Source organism: Cajanus cajan, chromosome 8 (assembly GCF_000230855.2).
Source record: "Cajanus cajan strain Asha chromosome 8, NIPB_CcT2T_4, whole genome shotgun sequence".
Lineage (NCBI taxonomy): Eukaryota > Viridiplantae > Streptophyta > Magnoliopsida > Fabales > Fabaceae > Cajanus > Cajanus cajan.
In genome coordinates this window covers 35924675-35934168 of record NC_138524.1, presented here as the reverse complement: position 1 = coordinate 35934168, position 9494 = coordinate 35924675, and positions in this window count along the sequence as shown.

Here is a 9494-nt window from a genome sequence, read left to right as displayed (position 1 = left end):
TAGAACGGGCCATTCCAATCATCGAAACGGACCAATTCGATTAAATCTGATGCCTATAAATAGTAGTCTGTGAATAGTGCTAAGATAAAAAAATTGGCTTATTTGAGTCCTATATAGTTCAAATATTCTCTCTCTTTCTCTCTTATGTATTTCTTGAGATGGTGAGGATTATTGTAGAGTGAAAGGTTGGCAAATAGTGCCTGGACCCCATATTTGAAGGAAGAATTCTACAAAAAGCTTGCTTTGGAGGTATTTTCAATAATTCCCACCTCTCTATTTAAACCGCTTTGTTTACGTAACTTTGCTATAGATTAGCGGTAATCATGTAGACATTTAATTTTCAAACGTGTGAGGGCTAAACCCTTTTCTTTTTATATAAGTAATCGTAATAATGTGTACATAATTAATAGAAGGAGAATTAAATATTCAAACTATTATTCTTTATTATGCTAATTTAATCACAGGTTACCAATATAGGGTGTTGTAGGGAGCTTAATACCTTCCCTACACGTAACCGACCCCCAAACCTAATTTTGGCTATCAAGGCCATAATTAATTTTTGAAAACCTTTTCTTTTTTCTGATGTTTTAAGTAAAACATTGGTGGCGATTCCTTCGAACTTTTTTTCTAAAACTATTGATTAAGGATTAGTGTGGTTTTTAGCTATTCCCTAACTAATGGGATTTTCAAACAGAAGTCCAAACTATATGTGGGCAAGATTGGAATTTTTTGGGTTTTGGAGGGTCAGGCCCAATAAATGATGAAATTAACAAGATAAGTATAATAATTCAAATATATTTTCCCCTTTACTTTTTTTTGTTTTATTTGCTTGGCTTTAATATCTATATGAGTGTTTAAATTTCACACCTGTTTGAAATAAATAATTGTACACAAACCTTTGCACAATAGTTTCCTCTATACCCGGGGGCATGAGCGTGTAAGAATACAGAGTGATTGATGTATGACCAACCCAAGAATGGCCTTGGAGACTGTGAGCCTTGTCAGAAATCACACTCAAGGTGATAACTGGTTACTATAACCTGAAATACTATGTTAGACCTCAAAGTCTACCAAGTGACAACGATAGAGATACTTGGTCCTTATGATGGGGGCACCTTGGGAGCCATTAAAGAATAGTCAGGAAATTAGAGCTGTCCTATACAATGCACTTTCTTTGACAGGACCACAAACCATGGATTTGAACATGACTATTCGCAGGTGTACAATTTTGACATTTGTTTGTTGAATTATTTGTGTACCATGTTTGTTTCAAATAGTAATGAAACGAGACCTTAGGCAAACAAATAGATATTAATTAATAAAAACAAAATTAATACCCTTCTATATTGTAGACACCCAATTTCGTCCGTGAACATACAAACAAGGAAATGGACCTTTGTTATGAAGGGAAGGAGCTCCCGAAGCATGCAAACAACAAGACAAGAATTTAGAAGGCCCAAAAGCCCAAAACAAGCTAATTTTAGAAGACTGGAACGGGCTGTTCCAAAACCGGAACGGGCCGTTCCAAGTTCTTAAAAAAGCCAATAACCCTAATTTGGAACGGGCCGTTCCAATATTGGAACAGGTCGTTCCAAACCCTTCAAAAGAGGGCTAAAGCTTTAACTGGAACGGGCCGTTCCTAAACTGGAATGGGCCGTTCCAAGTTATAAAAAAAGCCTAAGGATCCTTGTTTGGAATGCCCGTTCCAACATACCAAGTGACGTGTTAATTTTATCTCTGGAACGGGCCGTTCCAATTTCAGAATGGGTCGTTCCAGTTACAAAAATTACACGTAACGGCCATAACCAGAACGGGCCATTCCGATTTCGGAACGGGCCGTTCTGGACCCTGTCTAAAGCCTATAAATAGACAGCTTGGGCACATTTCTAAGGGGGTCCAAAAATTTCGTCCAGACTCCTTAGGGACTCAAAATTTCTCTCTCTTTTTTCTCTCTCTTTCTCTCTTTTGTATTTCTTGAGATTTTGTGAGGCATTGTAGTGTGAAAGGTTGCCACAAAACACCTAAATTTCCATTTTTGAAGATTAATAGAGCTTGTTCAAGAGGTATTTTAGCTAATTTTTTTCTCTCTCTTTTATTGCTTATTTTTAATAAATATTGTTTATAATAAAAGCAATCATGTAGATATTTTAAAATTAATTGTTTAATTTAAATTTTAAGCATGTAAATATTTACCAATAAAAGAGGATTTAATATTTATATTATTATTGTTTATAATATTAACCTCATCATAGGGTACCGATTAAGGGCGTTGTAGGGGTGCTTAATACCTTCCCTACATGTAACCGACCCCCGAACTCAATTCTAGTTATCAAGACCATTATTGAACCTTTAAAAACCTTTTCTTTTTCCAATGTTTTGAGTAAAACATTGGTGGCGACTCCATGAACCTATTTTCAAATCCATTAATTAAGGATTAGTCTGGTGTCCGGGCATTCCTTAATTAATGAGGCTTTTAAAAGGATGTCTAAACCATTAGTCGCGAGATCGGCAAAATCTGGGTTACGACAGATGGCGACTCCACTGGGGACGTTTAAAGAGGGTCAGGCCCATTTAATTGATGAAGTTAATAAAATAAAAATAATAATTTAAATATTTTTCCCCTTTACTTTGTTTGTTTTATTTGCTTGGCTTTAATATCTATTTGCCTGTTTAAATTCTGCACTTGTTGAAATACAAATTGTACACAAAACCTTTGCACACAACAGTTTCCCCTACACCCGGGGGCATGAGGGTATTAAACATAGGGAGTGGTTGACGTACGACCGGCCCAAGTTTGGCCTTGGAGCCTGCGAGCCTTATCAAAAATCACACTCAAGGTGATAACCGGTTACTCTAGCCTGAAATACTGCGACAGACCTTAGAGTTTGCCAGGTGACGGCGACAGAGATACTGGGTCCCTATAATGGGGGCACCTTGGGGGCCTTAAAGGCCAGTGAGATTAGAACCGTCCTATACAACACACTTTTCTTGACAGGGACCACTGACCAAAGATTTGAACACAATCATTCATGGGTGTACGTTGATTGAGCATGTGTGTGCGCATTTGTTTGTACTATTTCTTCTAATAAGAGTGGATTGGAATTTTAAAATAAGCAAACAAATAATAAAAAAAAAATAATAAAAGTTTTATACCCCTTCGTACATTCTTAGGTCAGCATTCCATTAACATCATATAGGTAGTTTCCTTTTTGTAAAAAAAAAATTCAATAAAAGAAGTCTCTTATTTACCATGCATCATTCTCTTTTAGATAATAGAGACATGATAAAGATTAGGCAAAAAAAAGATGACATGCATTCTAGATTAGCTCATTAATTTCATTCATTTTATTTTATTAGTTAAGGAGGATTAGGTTGCAGTATGTATAGAAAGTTAAGAGAAGTGAATGCTCTAATATGCGACACTATCTACGCTTTAAAGAAAAGCCCAAATTAATTTAAAAAAAAAAAATATTATGGTTGGGCTATTGCTTTGATATGCTTGTTGAAGTAAGTCTTCTTAGAATCTAATATAGATTCTTGCTTAATACTGTCAAAATCTGTTTGAGCATTCATAAATAAACAAATTAATGAGACTGATATTTATTATTCTCAACTTTCTCTACATTCTGCATTACATTCATTTAGAACATATCCCTCCTTGTAAAAGAATAAATGAGAATAAAAAAAGAAATTAACCTATGTGCCTTAATCGGAAATAATGGAAGCAAGCCATGCACAAAGAGTTGATGGTAAAGAACTCCACGATCATTAAGATGCCGACTCTTACCCTAAGAGGATAAAGCCGTGTCGTGTAACCGTGAAATCCAAAGGGAATGGGAATGGATGGATCCACACTCTTAACGAGTTGAAAGCTTATAAAGAGAGCTTGAGGAGGACGAATCCTTCAAACGCTAAGGCAAAGTGAATAGAGCTTTCTTGAAAGATGATTTCAACAAGAGAGAAGCATTGCTTGTTAAGAAGCTGCTAGGATGAAAACCTACAAAGGGCATTCTAAAAAAAAAAGAGCAATGTTTGTTCGAGCTGAAAATCGAGAGACAGCTGGAATGTTCCTCTTGTGAAGCAAGACTCCATGAAAAGCTCTATCATCGCTTCTACCCATTCCTACATCTCAGGAAAGATACGGGTTGAGAACACCTTCATGAGACAAGAAGTCAAAGGCCCTCCCTCTACACGAAATCTTCTGTAGTGCCTCATCCAAGCAAGTGGAGGACTAGCTCTACAGTTAGATGGCCTAAGCCTCTCTAAGGGGCAACCTCCTTCTTTTTCTTTGTGTATGAATCACGAACTCGGGGCATGCCCGGGCCCTCGAGCTACATTAAATGGGCACGTGTAGATTGAAAATTCTATCTTAATGCCATACACTTTTCTACTTCATTTCTCTTCTCCCTTTTATCTATTCTAAGCCTCGTCAACAAACCTTAAATGAACAAGTACATTTGAAATAAAGACGTCATCAGAAACAATGGCTTAATACGCAATAAAAAACACATAAAGATCAATCAAATTGGGCATGACTTGTGGATAAAAGTCCAATTGAAATCAGCGCAAGGGGCATCCCCCTTTAATGAAGGAATGAAAGATGATCACAAATGCTGCAAAGACAAAAGCCTGGCAGGAAACCCATTAAGGGGGCTGCGCAAAATTAGGGCAAGGTCCGCTAGGAGACTCACAAACAAAAAGAGTAGCCTAGGCAAAAGGGAGGATCAAAAGAAAATGTCCACTAGGGAACACATCTTAAGTAACCTAGGCAAAAGTTAGGACAAAGCAGCATCACGAGCTGAAAACCGAAAGGCAGCTCGGGAAGATCATTTAATCAATATGCAATCCCAAGTTATCGCTTAACTTTGAAGGAAATAATAAGCCAACGTGGAAAATGATTTCCTCACTTTGAACGTGCTTGTTCATCAGCCTAAACCACTAGCCTACCTCGACCAGCCATTCTTCTAAAATCATTTTTGAAAAAAAAAATCCTTTCTAACAAAACTAATGCAAAAAATATGTATATATCATCTTCCTCTCTTTCCTCTTGACCTATATGGCATTAAGATAAATATGAGAGATACACGGAGTATGCACAGTGAATACTCACAAGAAAAAGATGGAGGTGTCCTAGAACAGAGTCTAGGTACACCTGATCTAAGGGCTAACATATCACATCCAGTACAAGCGAGAGGGCTGAACTACACAAACCTCAGGTTCAAGAAGCATCACTGAATTCGACAGGGCTAAAAGCTAACAGTCCATGTCATTGATCAATGCGCATAGATTAATTTCTTGAAAGTAAAAATAAATTTGCATTTTAAGCATTAGCATAGAAGCAGCATTGCATAACATGCATATGGCACAAGCATGCACAAAAGGGTATAAGTTCATAAAAATAAAATAAAAAAAATCCAATCCATTTCTGCTTTACATTTTCTTTTGCATTCTTGCATTCTTTGTGTATGTCTACCCATCACTTGCTGGAGGAATCAAGAGGCTAAAGCACTCGCAAAAAAGATGAACAACTATACAGTGCCTTAAAATCCGAGATCATGTCAAAAAAGCATAGCCCTAACAAGGGCATTCCATACAAGTGGTTTCATATAACCACCAAGAAAAAAGAAACATCAACAGCAAGACGGGATAATCAAGCCCATAAGCATGAAGAGGCCATCGCGCCCTACTCCTCAACTAAATGAAGGATTATCCAAAAATGCCAAGACAAGGAATGACTTCCTAACCAAAGCCAGGAGTGGCTTCCAAAATAATACTCATCAATAAAGATTCAGCAAATAACATCATCGTGGGATGAGATCCCTCCACCAATGATGACAATAAAGAGCAAAGGCAACAACATGAAAAAAGGCAAGCTTCGTAAATGTTGAAAAAGTCGAAGCAATTTATAAAAATGGAAGAAAAAGGCAAGCTTCAAACATGAAAGAGTCGAAGCTTAAAAAAAATGAAATTCAAAAAATCTACCACAACCAAACGCCTGGAGAGGCATCACAATACTCACCTTGACAAGAACAACACTAAAATCCCTGCTAGCCATCCACTTCACTGCCCACCAACACAGGGGCACAACAAACATCTCCTGCCCATCCACCTAGGGGGCACTCTTTCATTCCATAACCATCCATCAACAATCAAGCAATCAGTTATCAATGAATCAAAAAGAACATTACGCCTGGAGAGGCATCACAATACTCATATGGCAGGGGCAGCACCAGAATCCCTGTCAAACATCTACTCCTTTGCCCAATAGCACAAGGGCACCACTTACCAACAATCCTCGTCAAGGGGCAATCACATCATCAGCACCAGCAGACGACCTGGAGAGGCTATGAAAACACTACGGCCTAGAGAGGCTATGAAAACACTACGGCCTGGAGAGGCTATGAAAATACTATAGCCTGTAGAGGCTATGAAAATACTACGGCCTGTAGAGACTATGAAAATACTACGGCCTGTAGAGGCTGTGAAAATACTACGGCCTGAAGAGGCTATGAAAATACTACGGCCTGGAGAGGCTATGAAAATACTACGGCCTGAAGAGGCTATGAAAATACTATGGCCTGGAGAGGCTATGAAAATACTCCCTCTTAAACAAACTACAAATAAAGGAGCACATTATCACAAGGGAAACAACGCAGAAGCACCAAAGAGACGAAGAGAAGACCCGAACGAAATGTCTACATCTTTTCTTGCCTTTGAAAAAGTAACACATTGCTATTCCAAAGGACAAGTAAAGAGGGGCAGCTGTAGACGCCCAATTTCATCCGGGAACATACAAACAAGGAAATGGACCTTTGTTATGAAGGGAAGGAGCTCCCGAAGCATGCAAACAACAAGACAAGATTTAGAAGGCCCAAAAGCCCAAAACAAGCTAATTTTAGAAGACTAGAACGGGCTATTCCAAAAACGGAACAGACCGTTCCCAATTTGGAACGGGCCGTTCCAAGTTCTTAAAAAAGCCAATAACCCTAATTTGGAACGGGCCGTTCCAAACCCTTCAAAAGAGGGCTAAAGCTTTAACTAGAACGAGCCATTCCTAAACTGGAACGGGCCGTTCCAAGTTATAAAAAAAGCCTAAGGATCCTTGTTTGGAACGCCCGTTCCAACATACCAAGTGACGGGTTAATTTTATCTCTGAAACGGGCCGTTTCAATTTCAGAACGGGCCGTTGCAGTTACAAAAATTACACGTAACGGCCATAACCAGAACGAACCGTTCTGATTTCGGAACGGGCCATTCTGGACCCTTTCTGAAGCCTATAAATAGACAGTTTGGGCACATTTCTGAGGGGGTCCAAAACTTTCGTCCAGACTCCTTAGGGGCTCGAAATTTCTCTCTTTTTCTCTCTCTTTCTCTCTTTTGTATTTCTTGAGATTTTGTGAGGCATTATAGTGTGAAAGGTTGTCACAAAGCACCTAAATTTCCATTTTTGAAGATCAATAGAGCTCGTTCAAGAGGTATTTCAGCTAATTTTCTTCTCTCTCTTTTATTTCTTATTTTTGATAAATATTGTTTATAATAAAAGCAATCATGTAGATATTTTAAAATTAATTGTTTAATTTAAATTTCAAGCATGTAAATATTTACCAATAAAAGGGGATTTAATATTTATATTATTATTGTTTATAATATTAACTTCATCATAGGATACCGATTAAGGGCGTTGTAGGGGTGCTTAATACCTTCCCTACACGTAACCGACCCTCGAACTCAATTCTGGTTATCAAGACCATTATTGAACCTTTAAAAACCTTTTCTTTTTCCAATGTTTTGAGTAAAACATTGGTGGCGACTCCACGAACCTATTTTCAAAACCATTAATTAAGGATTAGTCTGGTGTCCGGGCATTCCTTAATTAATGAGGCTTTTAAAAGGATGTCTAAACCATTAGTCGCGAGATCGGAAAAATCCGGGTTGCGACATATATGTCTTTACATCATCATATAATAGCCTCGTATAGGTAGTTTCTTTTAAAAATTTTTTTTTATAAGAATAATAAATAAAATACTCTTATCATGCATCATCTCCCATAGTTAATCAAAACATGATAAGATTTAGGCAAACAATAAATACCATGCATTTTTAGCATAGTGCATTAACATATATTCATTGGATATGGAACACATATATAATAACATGCAAATACCTTTGGGAAAAGTGAACATTCCAAACTTCAAGAGTCATCAGTACATGTCTCCTAGTACTATGGGAAGCTCGGCTGGATTTTGGGATTATCATCGCTTTTTCAACAAATTAAGAAGCAAAACTCACATCTTTTTAGGTTTCTCATGATCTCCCAACCTAAAAAGAAAATTGAGTCACCACCCTATTTCACCTCCACCACTCGTAGCTACTACTAGTACATAAGCATTTCCGACTTGACTTTCAAGTTGCGTACCACTTGTGAAGTAGAATATCTCGATAGAGTTAAAGCGAAATCATCAAAAAGGGATGCCTTGCTCAAAATAGACTTGGAGTCATTCAAAAGAAAAGTTTCAAAATGAAACATGTAGAAGAACCAAAGCAAAAAAAAAAATCAAAAAATAAGAATTTTTTTTTTGCTTCGTAAAAACATTGTTGGGGATCTAAGAAAAAAGAACTCTACCTTAGAATGAAGAAATCATGAGCTGAAGGATTTGAAGAAATTAAGCACCCTTTACTCCTTTGACTCAGTATCAAATCACTCCTATTTGCATTTTTCTTCTCCAACTCACCAACCATGTCGATAAAGTTAAGAACTTTGGTAATCACCGAAATAGTGGTGAACCCGAAGATCCCATTTTATTGATGGTTGATTATAATGGAGATACTAATAGTGATGAAGAATCCAAGATGAGTTGAAGACTGAAAGCTACAAATTAACAAATGAGCAAACATGTCTAAAGAGATATTTATCAAGCATGAGTTTCTCTAAGCTGTTACAATATTGTCAAAATGTACTGAAAAGTCTTGTATAAAGAATGTTCTCTGAACAAACAAATCAATGAGAATGTATTTGTTGAATTTCTCAATTATCTTTGCATTCTACTTTGCATTTCTTTTAGAATAATACACCTTCCTCTTAATCAAATAAATAATCATAAAAGTAATCATTAGTCTTGTAGCTGTAGTGATAAGGTTAGGTAGTTGGAGTTTACTTAAGCTAACCTAGGTTATTCTTAAACTAGGATTAGGTTAGCTTGCTCTATAATGTTCTAGACAACTAACCAAACTTGTAGACATTTAACTAGAGTTATTTAGCTTAAGTGTAAGATAGCTAACCATGGTTACACTTAACCATGGTTAGTCTAGCTTGCACCATAAGCCAACTAAACTCTATATATTGTAGTTTTGTCCATTTTGTAGGAACTTTTGATATATATTTAGAATTTTGGCTGAGAATTTCTCTCTAAATTCTTTCTAAAAGGTATAAATTCTCTCTTTGATTTTCTTTGAATTCTTTTATCTTTTAACTAAGAATATGGTGAGATTTGAAG